General features: G+C 39.3%; 1 pseudogene; it reads left to right on the forward strand.

The window, feature by feature from the left end:
* Positions 1 to 1,143: 1,143 nt before the first annotated feature.
* On the forward strand, positions 1,144 to 2,483 carry LOC148938056 (uncharacterized; annotated as a pseudogene).
* Positions 2,484 to 16,723: the final 14,240 nt, after the last annotated feature.

Here is a 16,723-nt window from a genome sequence, read left to right on the forward strand (position 1 = left end):
CCTTCAAAATAATCCCCTCCCGATGCAATACACTTATGCCAACGCTTTTTTCAATCCTCGAAACACTCTGAAAACTCTTCTTCCGGAATGGCCTTCAATACCTTTTTCGTTTCGGCTTGTATCTCCTCAATCGATTCAAAACGGTGTCTCCGGAGCGGTCTTTTGAGTTTACTGAATAGCCAGAAGTCACACGGTACTAAAAGGCGAATACGGTTGTGGAACGATATGGGTCGAGTTTTTGGCGAAATGGTCACGAAGAACCAGTGCAGTATGAGATGGCACATTATCGTGGTGCAAAAACCATGGTGCAAAAACCGTGGTGAGTTGTCTGCCCATAAATCTGGCCTCTTGAGGCGAATATCTTCACGCAAACGACGCATAACACTCAAATAATATTCCTTATTGACAGTTTGGCCCGGCGGAAGGAATTCATAATGCACCACACCACGATAATCGAAGAAAACTGTTAACAAAACCTTGATTTTTTAGCAACTTTGGAGCGATCTTTTTGGTCTTGCCTCACCTTTTGCACGATTGGTATTCGCTCGATTGGTCGGTTGTTTCCGGGTCGTACGCATAGATACAAGTCTCATCTCCAGTTATTATGCGTTTCATCTTGTCCTGGTAGTCAAAAATCATTGTTTCACACACTTCAACGCGACACTGTTTTTCCAAAAAATTGAGTGTATTCGTCAAACGAGATTTGACTCTTCTCAAGCACAAATGGTCTTTTAAAATGGTCTGGACTGATCCAAATGAAATGTTACAGTATCGACAAGTTCTCTAATTGTCAATCGACGATTTTGGAGCACCAAATCCTTGATTTGCTTCACGTATTGTTCATCAGTTGATGTTTTTGGTCGTCTTTGATGTGGTTCGTTTTCTACGCTTTCTCGACCATCTTTCAACATTTTATACCAGTCAAATACTCTTGGTCTTGATAGAGCCTGGTCACCAAAAGCCTTCTGCAACATTCTGAACGTTTCAGTAACAGAAATTTTATTCCGCAAACAAAATAAAATACAATTTCTTTGCCCAACAGAATCACACATCGTAAAAATCGAAAAAAATACTTTTGGATATTCACAAAAACGAGCGTTCACTATTAAACAAATGAAGAGAATGACATAAAATTTTACACAGATGTCAAAGACAGTACTATCAACTTAATCAAAAAAATATTTGTCAGAATCGATGAACCCGCGCAATTTAAATTTAAAAATCTCGTTTATATTTGATCACAATAGTATATATATATATATATATATATATACAGTTTTTTAGCGCTATAATATACAAAACAGCTGCCACAATACATATATATCAGCTGTTTGGCGCTGTATAACGGCTGCCATAAGCGCTTAAAAATATCAGCTATTTAGCGCTGTATAACGGCTGCCATAAGTACTGAAAAATACCAACTGTTATTAGCGTTTTAATTGTTTACACATAGTATAAAAAAATTAATTTAGATAAAAATATCTGTACAGACAAAGAAATTTATAACTTTAAAGCCTACAGAGTAAAACATAATTGTCCAGGGTAGATGGTTGACAGATATGCATATGGAACATTTTCAAAATCTTTTACGAAATTGTTCACAATATGCATCTGAAATATGGAAATTACAGTTACTTGATATCATCCATATCGATGGATAAAAAACATATACAAATATTACACAGTTCATCAAGTTCATCAGATGGACATTGGGTATGTAGCTATTACGATAGAAAAAAAAAAATATATATATATATATATATATATGATTCCTTAAATAACAAAAGATCGCACGAACATCATAAACGATTTTTGGAAAGATGATTTCGTAAAAAATCCTGTCAAATTTTGTGCAATATTGTGCAATATTAACCGAATGGTAGTGATTACGGTGTTTTCACAATAGCTTTTGTGACTTCATCATTATTTAATATTAAACCTGACAAAGTAAAGTATGAACATAAGTTAATGCGATCGCATTTAACAAATTTTTGAAACTTTTGAATGTAATTGAGCATCCTCAAGACTCGCAATATGGTGTTGTTCAAAAAGTACTTCCATTAGCAGTAATACAAGCGAGAGAAGCTGAAGCGATTCGTATACGAACAATACGTCAACATGAAATGGAACAACAGAAAGCGACTTGATTAAAAAATGTCGCGATATTTATACTATTAAACAAGAATTAAATAAAATACAGTTAACGCAAAGTACAATAAACAAAATACAATTATCGCAAAGCGTTTCTAAAGAAATACAATTAACACAAAAAATTAATAATATTCAAACCGAACAAAATAAAAATAAGCATTCTCAAAATAAAGATCAACATTTATATCCAGAAGTTTTACAGTTAATGCAATGTGCTTCAAACAATGTTATGGAAGTACTAGTCAATACTACATACTAGTCAATAATATTCAGACGGAAAGAAATATAATTAAATGTTCTCAAAATAAGGAAAATCAAAATAAAGAAAATTTAAAAAATAATTTTACCAGAAAATGTCATCAATACAGGATCTGGACAATCGCTGTAAAGCGTCATCGATATCAACAGGATTTAGAAAATAATCGTGCTATAAAATGTCGTCGATACGAGCAGAACTTAGAAAATAATCGTATTAAACAAATACATCGATACAAAAGAGATTTAAAAAATAATCGTCCTAAATAAGTGCTTCGATACAAAAGGGATTTAGAAAATAATCGTGTTAAACAAGTGCTTCGATACAAAAGAGATTTAGAAAATAATCGCGCAAAAAAAATGAATACGTTATTTTAAAAATTTTCAACATGAATGAAATAAAACGAAATAGACAAAAAGAAGTAAATTATGATCGGAAATGGTTATATAATAAACGATATTATGAAAAAAAAAATTGAAAATCCACTTTTGTTAAAAATAATAATTGCGATATTATTAAAAATATTATTAAAAAATATGAAAAGTTTTGATCACGAAATAATATTAAGTTTCATAATCCTAAAGCTATTAAGAAAATTTATAACAAACTTGATATTAAAAATCACGTTGAAAAACAGTTAGAAGCCGAAAAAATCATACGTTGTTGTATGCATATTCGAGATTATATTCGCAATATGTATAAAATATTAGCTTTACTAAAAAAGAAATCAGAACTATGCTTGAGTCTATTAAATATAAAACAATTAGTGAGAAATTAGGTGCATTTTGTGGCAAATCGAGGCATACAACTTCGTCTCAAAAATTATTTTATCGATTCTATCTGTAATTCTTAATATTATAATACTTCTATCGTAATATTACTTTATCACAATCTCTGGAATTAAAAGATCAAAATACAAATGTATTACTTTTAATAAAAGGACAAACAAAAAAATCATGGTTATGTAACGAATTATGTAAAATTCATGATCCAATTCTAATTATTCGTTATGAAACATTCCTCCGAATAATAAGTACATGTCGGCTCACTTTTTTCGCTTACAGACATGTCAATTAAAAAATATTTAATAGTATTCCAAGAAAAAAAATTCTTTCAACACATGAGTGACGAGAAATCCAGCGCGTATCGGATAATCTTAAAATTTTATGACTCGATTCCTGAAAACTCGCCAAAATTGGAAGATAGCCTTGAACTACTATTGAAAAGACTTAAAAGGAATTTTTTTTTTAAATTCCTCACAAAATTCAGATATTTTAGAACATGTGCAGCCAATGCACCAGAATGACATGGATATGAAAGCGTCAATAAATTTTTAGACATTTCTTCAAGCTTTTTTTTAAAAAATAAGTGTTTCCCTGTCACAGACACATTGTCGCATAATAAGTCAATAATATTTGAAAATGGAATTTGCAGCTTTCACATTTCCATTTTAAAAATATTAAACAACTTTTCCGAACTAGAATCTTTTGCATCGACATCAATTAATTTAACTAATTACGAGTGAACATCTAAAGTTTCAGAATTGACATGTCGAACGAAAAATGGATAACATTTTTCGTTCGAGATATCTGATATTTCATCAATAAAAATTTCGTGTTTTTAATATTTTCTACTACACGATCAATCTTCACAGGGCACAAAACATTCGAAATTATTTTCGTACATTTTGTGCGATCCATATTCATACAGTTTAATAGGATCTTTTTTTACATTCTGAAAAAATTAAGAATTATTTGTGCAGTGTCAAGGGAAATATTTTTGTTAGCAATCAATGCAGCATATTGAATCTCTGCTGACTTTTTCCGCTCATCAAATGTCAAAAATGTTTCATCATCTTCATTAACATCACATGTATTAACAATACCTTTTTTATTACATTTATGTGTATGCATTGCTGAATTTGCATGTCGATAAATATTCGATAAACGAGCAGCAATATATTTTTCACAAATGCAGCAAAAAACTATGTTTATATCATGTGGCGCTTCACACAACCATGGCTTAAGTTCTTCAATATCAAACCATCTTATTTGTTGTTTAAAAGTGTCTTTTTTTGATATATTTATTTAGACTCGAACTTACATCGACATTACTTACATCACATGATGATGTACTTTCTCTATAATTATTTTTGTGATACGCAGATTCTGCCTTAAAAGATTCATACTGCACAAAAAATTTTTATTGCATACAATACAATACAATTTATTGCATACAATGCAATAAAAAAGATTGTTATCGGGCGGTACTTTATGTATTCAAGACTTAAAGCGATTATCAGTAAGCCAATTATCTAAAAAGCTCCGTTTACTTTTTTTTATTTGCTTTGTTACACGGTTTTCAAGATTCATTAAAGATTCATAAAAAAAAATTAGAAAATGATGAAACAATATATCTAACAATATATATATATATATATATATATATATATATATATATATATATATATAGAAATTTTATAATGTTTAAATTAGCTCATTACTATACAATAACTTACATGAATCGTGGCACGAATCACTAAACGAAGAATAATGTACAGCACACGAAAGATCATACAACCATACAACATCATGATAAGCCACACAATAATTGTGTAATAAATAATGGTTAATTATTAAGCTTCTATAAGAACAAGATTTTAAGAACAAGATCTTTCTCAAGATAGTAACAAGACTGATAAACCTTTCACAAGAAATCACACTGAACATGGCAGATTGTCGGAGTTTCGTGAAAAGGTCGCAATTGTCAAATATTTATAAACAGCGAGTGAGAGAAAGCAATACAGCAGCATCGCACAAACTTTACGTCGCATTCGTGAAAACGGTTTCAAAAATTCTACCCCTTATAAGAAGATATGTAACTCGGCTTTTTTCCGGAATGTTATTTGGCTAACTCGATACATAATGTATTAAAGTAAATAATATTATATGAAAATAAGTTAAGAAATAAAATAAGTTACTTAAAACTCCTGATACGATGAAATAAATCAAATAATAAAATTCGACAAATAAACGGCACGTATACATATATGAACACGGCATTGATACATATATGAATTTACAATAAAAAATTAAACCTGCGCGCGAAAAAAAGTAACTATGCTGGTAATTGTTTTGGCATTCGTTTTTTCTTTATTTGTATTAAAATTTATAATTCTTTGCTATGAGGAATAGAAAAATTAATGTAAAGTTTGAACGTATTTTTGTCAAAATAATGTTAATCTTTATAAAAATAATATTAATATTCATTTTCTAATAGTGCTGATTATACGTTAATTTATGGACGTATAGAATAGAAATATTAGTAATTTCATGATAAATAAAAATAACATATTGTCGCGTTCGCGGCGTTACTTCCCGTGATCGCGATACTCGGCGGAGCGCTCTCGGAAAAGAAGAATACTGTTTTAAGAAAGACTCGCTCTTTATTAAACCAACGGTACAGAAACGCGTCCGGCCACCGCAGAATCCGGCCGTCAAATCTGCAAAACAGTCGGAGAACGACGCGTTGCCAAGGGCCGATCCTCTATTCAAACTCTTATCGATTGATATTGATTTTCTTTTAGCAGCGCCGAACGGAATACCGCACGGCCGCAACACTGCCCCCCTCTTCATAAAATTGTCGTCCCGACAATTCTTCCTCTTTCAAGAACTTCTTCCTAGGAAAAAGACTTCTGGGCTCCTGGCGACTTCCTGCCCTACCCTGGGCTGCTGCCTCAGGTTACCGGGCGCCGCTACTTCCAATCCCAGTCTTCTCTACTCTTCAGAAGAATCTTGTTCTTGAAATTCTCGTGCGTTTCACTCTTGACTCTTCGTCTTAAGCTTTGCGCACTTCTCTCTTCTATTTTTCGGGCAAAGTGGGGGTAATCGTCGTGGACTCTTACGTCTTTCTAAAAGACACACTAAGCCCCTGCCTCGGCATTCGCCCATCGTCCCCCGGAAAAACCACGACTCGGAAAACCGGGGGTGAGGCAGACTTCTTCTCAGTTTGAAGTACGAGCTTGAAGATCTTGCTTGGTGCTCAGGCTCGAGGATCTCCCCACGACGCTTCTCACGACGGAAGGAAGCTTAAAGAAAAATAAAACAGAACACAGTAACTCAAAACAATTAACAAGAAATAAAAGTAACGTCGAAATTGGAAAACCGGGCCCCGAAAATCTCTACTTAAAATTCTTCAGGATTGCTCTTATAATTCGAGCAATCTTTAACCTCTTTAAAATCAAAATTTCTCCGCTCTTTTAAACAATTCTCCCTAATAATTTTAATAGCCAAAGCCTTTTCTACTGCGGCCCTCAAAGACGTTAACCCTTCTAGCTGCAATGTCTGTTTAACATTCACATCAGACAATGCAACTACAAATTGAGAACAAGCAATTTTGTCACGAACTCCAGGAGAACATTCAGGATAAGCTAATCGAGATAAATACTCGATATCCGAGCCTAATGCAGCTAAATCTTCTCCGAATTTCTGTTTTCGATTCGTAAATTGATAATAATAATTTTGCGAGGATAAATTTTCTCCAAAACGTAGCTCTAAACGCGCGACCAAATTTTCAAATTGAGAGTTCTCAAAATCCGTGCCCTCTTCCAAAATCGCACGCGCTTTTCCTCGGAGACATGACGCTATTACAACAGCCTTTTCAGCGTTTCCCAAATTATTCGCCCGCGCAATTAAATTAAGATATTCGCGCAACGGAACACTACCGTCGTAAATATCGGGCTTAAGTTTCAAGTCGGAATTAAAATTTGAAAAAGGAAATGACTGGCCTGATATCGGACGTTGCGAAATCTCTTCCTGCAGACTGGGCATTGAAAATGTTTCTGTCTCTCGACGAGCGAGCTCCTCCCTCAAAGAGCGAAGCTCCTCCAGCGTTAAGCGAAGAATCTCCTCCAAGTTCGGAGACGCCTCCGGCCCTTCCGCTCGAGTACAGGCCCTTTTTCTCGCAGAGATTACTCTCCGACTTTTCGCCTCTTCCTGTCCAGTCCCCGTCTCTTCTGTTTGTCGCTCCGCCATTATCTCTTACACACACACACACACACACACACACACACACACACACACACACACACACACACACACACACACACACACACACACACACACACACACACACACACACACACACACACACACACACACACACACACGAATCGAAAAATTCGATCCCGGACGAGCCCCCAAAATTATCGCGTTCGCGACGTTACTTCCCGTGATCGCGATACTCGGCGGAGCGCTTTCGGAAAAGAAGAACACTGTTTTAAGAAAGACTCGCTCTTTATTAAACCAACGGTACAGAAACGCGTCCGGCCACCGCAGAATCCGGTCGTCAAATCTGCAAAACAGTCGGAGAACGACGCGTTGCCAAGGGCCGATCCTCTATTCAAACTCTTATCGATTGATATTGATTTTCTTTTAGCAGCGCCGAACGGAATACCGCACGGCCGCAACAATATGATAAACATTTGCAATGTAAACCATAAATGAAAAATCAAACTGGATAGAATAATTATTGAATAATTATTGAAGAGAAAAATGACATAATTAAGAAACTATTATATAATTTCACGTATAACATATAACATTTATTAAAATAAATTCATTTTCGTTTTATTAATTCTGCAATTCATTCATATGTGTCAAGTCAACCGAGAACTACCGTGTGACTTTACACGAGTCAGCGAGATGCGAACATCCGAAATTATCGAATCTCAATAACGGCTACTGATTAAGTTCTAAATAGATTTGATCGATAGCTTGAATCCGACTTGCATAATAAAAGTATTTTTATTTTTCTGCTACGTGCCCTACAAGCAGAGATATTGCTACGCAAAGTCCGATTTGGAAATTTTTTAAGGGGATCCTAAAACGAAGGACGAACTCCGACGGCCATCCAATAATGCCAGTAGTAAGTGGGTAGCCATGGCACGTCAAAACAAATCCTCACCACTTTCGCACTGGTGCCAGGGGTGTGGTCTCCGACCGTCAAAAACTGGCAGCCACGTGGAAATGGAGCGTTCTGATTGGTCGGTGGGCGTAGGAGATGATAATTAGGTAATTAGTGGGAGCGTTCTGATTGGCTGACTTCGTAGCTGCCCGGCGCGTGATTGGCTCTACCCATAGTGCCCCATGTATACGATTGGTTGTCGAAATGCTAGACGAAAAAGTAGGGGAAGAGGGAGAAAGTGTCTGGGACCGATCGGGGTCCAAAAACAAAATGCATCTGCGAAAAAAAATATGGCGGGTTTGTAAAAGGAATATACTTGTCGAGAATGGAATGCGATTTTTTGTAACACGTGGGATGGAGCGAAGAGAAGAAAACTAATTTTTTGCGAGTTTTTATCGCGTGTATATGGAATATAATGAATCGGGTTTTCTTAGGACGAAAGATTTCTTAATCTAGCGAATTTAAATAAATTTCTCGAGTCGTTTGACATTTTTTGTATGGAGGAAATGTATAAACGTTTTAAAAACACGAGGTTTAGTGGAGTGTAATATTTGTTAGAGTTATTTACCGAATCGTATGATATTTGGGAGAGGAAAACAAGAACGGTCAGGTTCGCACTAGAGGTTTCTGACAATGACGACGACGAACTTAAAGTTATACGAGGATTTTATCCTATCCATAAACACGTGGGCTGAAAAAATTTTCTTTCGACGTGACGATAACTATGCAAGAATACTGAAGGGAGAGAGAGAGAGAGAGAGAGAGAGAGAAATGTCAGAAAAGAGGAGGAGGAGAAGGAGGAGGAGATGATGGAGGAAGAGGAGGAGGAGGAGGAGGAGGAAATGGAGGAACGCGAGGAAGAACCCGAAGAAGGCGAAGAGGAAATTAAAGAAACACCGCCTGGTATAATCTTTTTTCTTAATTTCTTTTTATTTATGTTCGTATTTAATTTCTCTTTTATTTATGTTCGTATTTAATTTTAAATTATCGAATTTTTTAATAGGAATTCCTCCCAGCCCTATTCTCTAAAGCTCTCTGCGAGAAGGAGATGCTAGCGATAAAAGGCGAGGTACCTCAGAAAAATATGCTTGTTTACTAAATTAAATACGAACATAATATTCTAAGCAATCTCGAAGTATTTTCTATAAAATATGATTCTAATTTTTTGTAACTTTTGCACAGAAGCGAACACTGAAGAGCCGCAGCGTGGAGGAGAGCTTCCACCTCAGGAAAATTTGAAGGAGGGAGAGGTTGAAGAGAAGCAGCAGGAAATAGCAGATGAAGAAAGAGAGGAGGAGGAGGAGGAGGAGGAGATGACGGGAGAAGAACAAGTGGAAGAGGAGGAAGAGGAGGAGGAAAGGGAGCAAGCACGTATTGGTGAGGTCAGAAATTTTAATCATTTGCTATTAATCGGGGAAAATTCGCGCCGCTTTAGAAATTTCGCGATATTAGGAAGAGAGGCGATATTCCGTTTGCGTCCGCCGCCCGAAGGAGTCGAAGTTTATAACTGGCTTGAAAACGCATTCGCTGAAATTCATGCCCTACGCGTTGCATACCTCCGAACTGTATGATTACGTGGAATTTACATTCGATTCGGCAGATTTAACGCACGGCCCGGCGGGATTATCGTTTCGGCTGGCACGCGACTTAACTTGCGAGGATATTTGGCGCCTTGTGAGTTCAGTAGCGCAAAGCGCCGGAGGTCTCGATATCGCACGGGATTTTAATGTACGCGTTTTCAATGTCGCGGCATCCAGAGATCATGGGCGCATTTCGAATAAACTTACACGGGAAGACGTTGCGAAATGTTCGATTTTAACAATCTCCAATTCGGATAATTTATGTTTTCCCCGCTTTCTCGTGACCGCGCAAATTTATCACGAACGCAGTATGTTGCGTGCAGGGAAACTTCACGAGCGGAATGTGGTAAGACATCAGAATTCCTCGTTACAATGCGAACTCGCATTGGATTTGACGAGGAAGGCTGGCGTCACTATTCCGCCGGAAGGTTGCGGGATTCGGGAAATAGAATGTTTCCAACGCTTTCTCGCCGCATCCGATATCGCCATTATTGTTTATAATTTTGCTACTTTCGGGCGCGGTGAGAGACCTTTATTCGACGGAACCGCGATACTCGCCTCTCTAGAACGTGAGCTTTTGTATCGAATAAATATTATATATTATGAGCAACAACAACATTATAGTCCTATTTTAAATTTAAAAGCCTCGAGAAGTAGAGGGGGTTATTGTATATCGTTGTAGCGGATAATTGCTCTGCCAGTGATGGTTAGGCTGAAGCTGCCTTACCGAAGAAGGCAGGCTCTCTGAAAAATTAGAAAGGCAAGAGTAGGCAAGATAATTGAATTCACGCCACAATTTTGTTGTTCGACCGTCGCCAGCAACGTCTCGCGAAGTTCTGACTCGGTCACGTTTATTCTTGAACACTCAACTGCTAATTCTAGAACGTACCAAAATCGCAGGGTTAACAAAACAAATAGCGCGATATTTACAACGACTAAAAACTAATATCAGAACAAAGAGATCGAAAACGTACAATGTCAGCAAGGGCACCGCGGACACGAAGGAACGTTCGAGAACTGAAACGCTAGAAACAAGAAATCACAAAGAACAAAGAAAGGAAAGAACGTACTTGAAATATATCGCTCGCAAGAGAAAAGCGGAGCGCCTGAAACGCACGCTACGTGTGCACGCAAGACGCTTGCGAAACGCTCGGAAAAACGCGGACTAGAACGAGACGCGATACGGACGGAAAACGAGACGACACACAGACGCGAGCGAAACGCAACGCGGGTAAAACGGAGCGCACGCGGAAATTGATGACGGCACAAACGCAAGCGCGAATAAAATGACCAGGCGGTGCGGATAGAACACGGAACGTGGATGAAACGCACGCGAAAAGGCGAGTAGAGACGTCACTCGCGAGCGAGAGAGAAACACTCGGTCGACCGCTCGCGAGCGAGAGAAAAAGAGACACTTTACACACGAGAAAAAGAGCGAGATGACAACCGGTCACGCGCGAGCGAGAGAGAGAGCACGAATGCACTCGCGTCTCGCGCGCAAGCGAGAGAGGTGGAGGCGCACAGAGTGTGAGAGAGGCGGCGAGCACTCGGCGCAACTGGTGCGGCGCGCGGGGCCGGCGCGACAGAACCTGCGACACTGCACAGACTTCGACGCTTACACGACACTTTACACTGCACAGGCGTGGTCGCGTACCGGTCACGACACAGTGACACGTTGACGATGATGATGCCGGAGTCTCTCTCTTCCTTCTCTCAGCCAGACGCGTGGCTGCTGCTGTGTGTCCGATGATTGACACGTAATGGCCGCTCGACACAATGCCCGTGGTAATGGCCGACGGGGAAGAAGGCGGAAGTTACCACTCTAGTCGTGGCACCAGCGTCTGCTTCTTCGGTGGATGGTGGCGTTCGGCGAGGGTGCGAGGCGGCGGAGCAGCGACAGGAGGCAAGGGCGCCACACCGTGTAATATCGGTTATCGTGAGGAAAGGGATCACCGCTGTTCAAACAAATGTTCTCGTTGTAACAAAGCGTCGCCGTGCAAGTAACGTAAAATCGTCGAATGTTAGGTGTGAGACTTGCAAACGGTTGTTCTTAGGAAACGCATGCTTCGAACATCATCGGGCGACAAAGTCGTATGACGGGAAAACATCGGCGTCTGCAATACCATACGGCTTTGCGAAGATTGCGGACGGATTATAAAAGCGACAAAAAGATACGAATGTGCCGGTTCTTTTTGCAAAATTTGCAGTTCGCAAAAACCGATAAATCATCTTTGTTACATGCAACCTCTCTCACGTGAAGACAGATCCTCCGCTGTCGAGTCCGACGGAGATTTTTCTGCAGTTACGAGAGAGAGCGAGTAAAGTAATACGGATGAGCGGAAACGCAATAAGGGACGAACGGCATTCGTGTTTTACGATTTTGAGACACGTCAAGATCAATCACTCGAGGGAACCGATATGAAAATTCACGTCCCGACACTCTGCGTCGCACATCAGATTTGCGATTCGTGTGTAAGGATGGATAATTTGTCGGTGCGCTGCGACTGGTACGGAGTACGCGAATTTGTTTTTCGGCAGGATCCGGTAAAACAATTTGTCGAATTCGCAACACGACCAACGGAACATTTTACACGGATTATTTGTATAGCGCATAACGCGAAATCGTTCGACGCGCAGTTTATCCTCCGGTACATCGTAGAAAATTATTCTGGATTAGAACCTCGTATAATTTTAAACGGTACAAAAATTATGGTCCTAACAGTAAATCGCACGAAATTTATCGACAATGTTAATTATATGCCGATGTATTTGTCAGAATTACCAAAGGCCTTCGGGTTACCAGATACTTGTGACAAAGATCTTTCCGCACTTATTTAATACTGTTGATAATCAAACATATGTCGGTCCACTACCTGATGTTCGTTATTATGCGCCCGAAACAATGCAAACAGAAAAACGCGTACGTTTTCTCGCGTGGCACGCGGAAATGTCGGAAAAAAATATAGTATTTGATTTTCAACGTGAAATACTCGAATATTGTCGCACCGACGTTAATATCCTTCGACGAGCATGTATGGCCTTCAGAAAAATATTCTTACAGCGGGGAAACGTGTGTCCATTCGAGGAATGTACAACTATCGCTTCAACGTGCATGAGAGTTTTTCGGAAAAACTTTTTGCGCGAAGAAGAAATAGGAATCATTCCATCGGGTGGATACAGAGTTAAAGATAACCAGTCGCGCAAAGACACGAGATCGCGCGCAAATTCGTTATCTCACTCGACAAGTCTATCCCAAAGTTCCTCGAGGAAGCGTATCACGACTCCACGGATATTTATTGCTCGATCTGAAACAATCGACTCCCGACGAGTATCGTTTTCATACGTGCATATATCCCCGATGATACGCTGAATTACGTTTACGTATCGCGCAGATCCTTTTCCGGAAGTTTCGTATAAAAATATCGTACTCGCATTCTCTCGCGACAGTCGCGCAACTTCCTCGCGATGAAGAAGAGAACGTCTTCGGTTAATGCGAGAAAAATCGCAGAACGTTCGATCGGTAAGAAAAATATCTATCTTCTCAAAGCGCTGTGTTATTTGAACAAAAATCAACGCTCTTCTTATGTCAGGCAGATGAAAAATTCATTCGTTGTATCTGCGAGTGCGTTTTCAATACTCTCAAGGGTAATGTCCCACTCGAACGATCTGAAAAAAATCGGTAAATATAATATAAAGCATCTTTGCGTCGCATAGCGAAAAAAGACGGTAATTGGAAAAGTAAGAAAAGGCTATTACTACAGCGAGGCGGATTTTTACCGTATTTCATAGGGCCTATACTTTCGTTCCTATTTTCGAAAATTATCAGAGAATAGAATATTATCAGAGAGAGAAGAGAGAGAGAGAGAGAGAGAGAGAGAGAGAGAGAGAGAGAGAGAGAGAGAGAGAGAGAGAGTAAATCTAATTATGGAAAGGGTAAAGAAGATGGTCTTGATTTCCACGGAAAATCTCGAAAGAATGCAACATCGTCTCCAACAACATCAGCAATCAGAAATAGGCATCGGTGAAAACTCCATGCGGCAGAATTCGGAGACGATACATGGAGAAAATTTAAATTCCATACAAACACTCAGGACGACTTTGTCACGGCTCGATTCCGATATGATCAGAATTCTTAATTCTCCCACCCCGCGCGATGTAGGTGAGAAATGGAAATTATATAAAGAAGTACTTTGGCGATATCTCCATTTTGATAAAGCGCAAAAGGAAAATTCGACGCGTAATGCCGCCGATGAGAACAATTCAGATGCACAGGAGGGGGACATGTTGGAACCAGCGCGCGAATCACAATCATTGAGCAAATTTTCTTATCTTGATGAGCAAGTAAGTAATATACTACGTGTCGAGTTTCTGCGTAAGCGCGAACGGCAAAGCGTCGAAAAAATATTAAAAAAGATGCCGAAAAGTTTTTGCGCCAAGGCGCGTTTACTTTTGAAACATTTGATCGATAAAGCAGTACCCGCGAGAATTACTTGGGACGAGGAAGGAATCGCGACTATCGATGGTGACGTTATAAAAGATTCGAATATCACGGAATTGATAAACGACGCGATGCGCGAGAGAAAAATCGTGAAAGCAATAGGAAGAGATCATTTGCGCGATTACTATGTATGACAAACACCCCGGCTGTACTTGAAATAAGGAATTGTTAGCAACCACATTTGTTAAGATATTATCACTACGAGTGAGTTCCACTCCGAAAATACCGAGAAAACTGTCAACGGCGACGAGTAAAAGAGTACGACGCACGAAAAAGGGACAAAAATGCAAGACCAAAAAAGAAGAGCGAGCGAAATGCGCATTGTTTCTTTCGCCGCGTTTTCGTAAAGATGATATCTCTATAACCTTCACGAAAGATTCTCGACAAGAAAGAGACGCTTACTCGATTGAGGAGTGAATTAAAATGATCAGGCTTGAAAATTTGTATTACAATTCAGTGCACTATGCGGGGTATTCGGCAACGGATAACTTGTCGCGTGCCGCTAAACCGAATTTCTTACGTAAAGAAGTAGCTTGCTGGCTCGAATCGCAAGACGCGTACACGCTGCACCGTCCGTCGAGACGAAAATTTCCGCGATTACGTTACAACGTGATGAATATCGACGATCTGTGAGAGGCCGATTTGATCGAACTCCGTAATCTCAAAAGTTACAACGACGGATTTTCTTATTTTCTCGTGATTATCGACGTACTTAGTAAATTTGTCTGGGTAGAACCATTGCGAGATAAAACGAGCAATTGCGTGACAAGGGCCTTCCAAAATATATTCTCTCGAGAAGCAATGGTCGATATCCGTGTACTTACAAACCGACAAGGATGAAGAATTTATCGCGCGACCGATGCAAGATTTTTTAAAAGAAAGAGGCATATGTTATCGAGTAACTCGCAATCCGGACGTCAAAGCCGCCGTCGTTGAACGCTTCAATAAAACGTTGAAGGAGCGAATGTAGCGCTTTTTTACATATAAAAATATGCGTTACATCGAAGTGCTGCAAGATATCGTGCGCGCTTACAATCACACTCGTCACTCGTCCATCAAAATTCAACCGGCGACCGTTACGAGAGAAAATGCTCGCATCGCACGCGAAAATATGGAGCGACGTAGAGAAGAGAGAAGGGGGCGTCGAAAGTAGAACAAAAGGCTAAATTCGATGTTAACGATCTTGTTTGTGTCAGTAGAGCAAAAGCCACTTTGGAGAAACGATATGAAGTGCGGTGGAGCGAGAAAATATTTTGAGTTTATCGCGTTCTTCATTGGCGAAGACCCCACGTGTACGAATTGTGTGACTTATCGGGTGAACACATCGATGGGATTTTTTTATAAACAAGAATTAGCACGGGTCAGTAAAAATTTGGGGGGGGAAGAGTTTATCGTCGAGCGCGTGATAAAAAGCAGAGGACGCGGTGCTAATAAACAGCTGCTAGTTAGCTGGCAAGGGTATCCCAGTAAATTCGACAGTTGGATTCCCGCTTCGAGTTTAACTTTTCTCCAAGATGGAGGAGGAGCAATTTTTATGGTTCTTCCGAGCGATAGCAGTAAGAAATATTTCCCGGGAAATACATGCTCTTCTTTCACCATGCAATTGCCTCACGGCGTACATTTATTCGGAGAATGGGAAGTTGCGCTTAGCGAAATTCAATTTCCCTCCAGTCTTTTTCACGTACGTCGAAATGATAAAATTAGATTTGTTGATTTGAAGAGCGTAAAGGATGAGAAGATGCTGATAAGTTTACGGTGAAAGAATTGCACTTACAGGCAGGGGTTTATGAAAATACAGAGGATCTTATCTACGCGATTAATAAAGAGTGTAGACGCAGCGATTCGCCTTTTACTTTCGAACTACAAAAAGGCGGGTGGTAATGACCGTATACGCATCGATTGTGACAACTGTACTCTCGTTCATTAATATTTTCCAAATATTGAGGATCAACATCGATGATACAGGCACAATAAATTGTAAATGGTAAACCGTCACAAGTTACCTAATTCCAACGAATTAACGCCGTTTTTGAAACTCGGTTATGGCATCGGTACTGGACGCGTTGTATCTTTCTGGACTGTAGAACCTTGTAGCTTGTGGCACAGTATCCCTGATAAAATGTACGTTTATTGCGATCTTTGCGAACCTTACATAATCGGCGATACGCGGAGTTCATTTCTTCGAATTGTTGCAACCGAAATACCTGGATGTAATTACACGTACGGGACGAATCTAGTAAAATATTTCCCCACTTTGCTATATACTCCGTTGCG

This window comes from Pogonomyrmex barbatus, unplaced genomic scaffold (assembly GCF_055798465.1).
Source record: "Pogonomyrmex barbatus isolate J1 unplaced genomic scaffold, ASM5579846v1 scaffold1, whole genome shotgun sequence".
NCBI lineage: Eukaryota > Metazoa > Arthropoda > Insecta > Hymenoptera > Formicidae > Pogonomyrmex > Pogonomyrmex barbatus.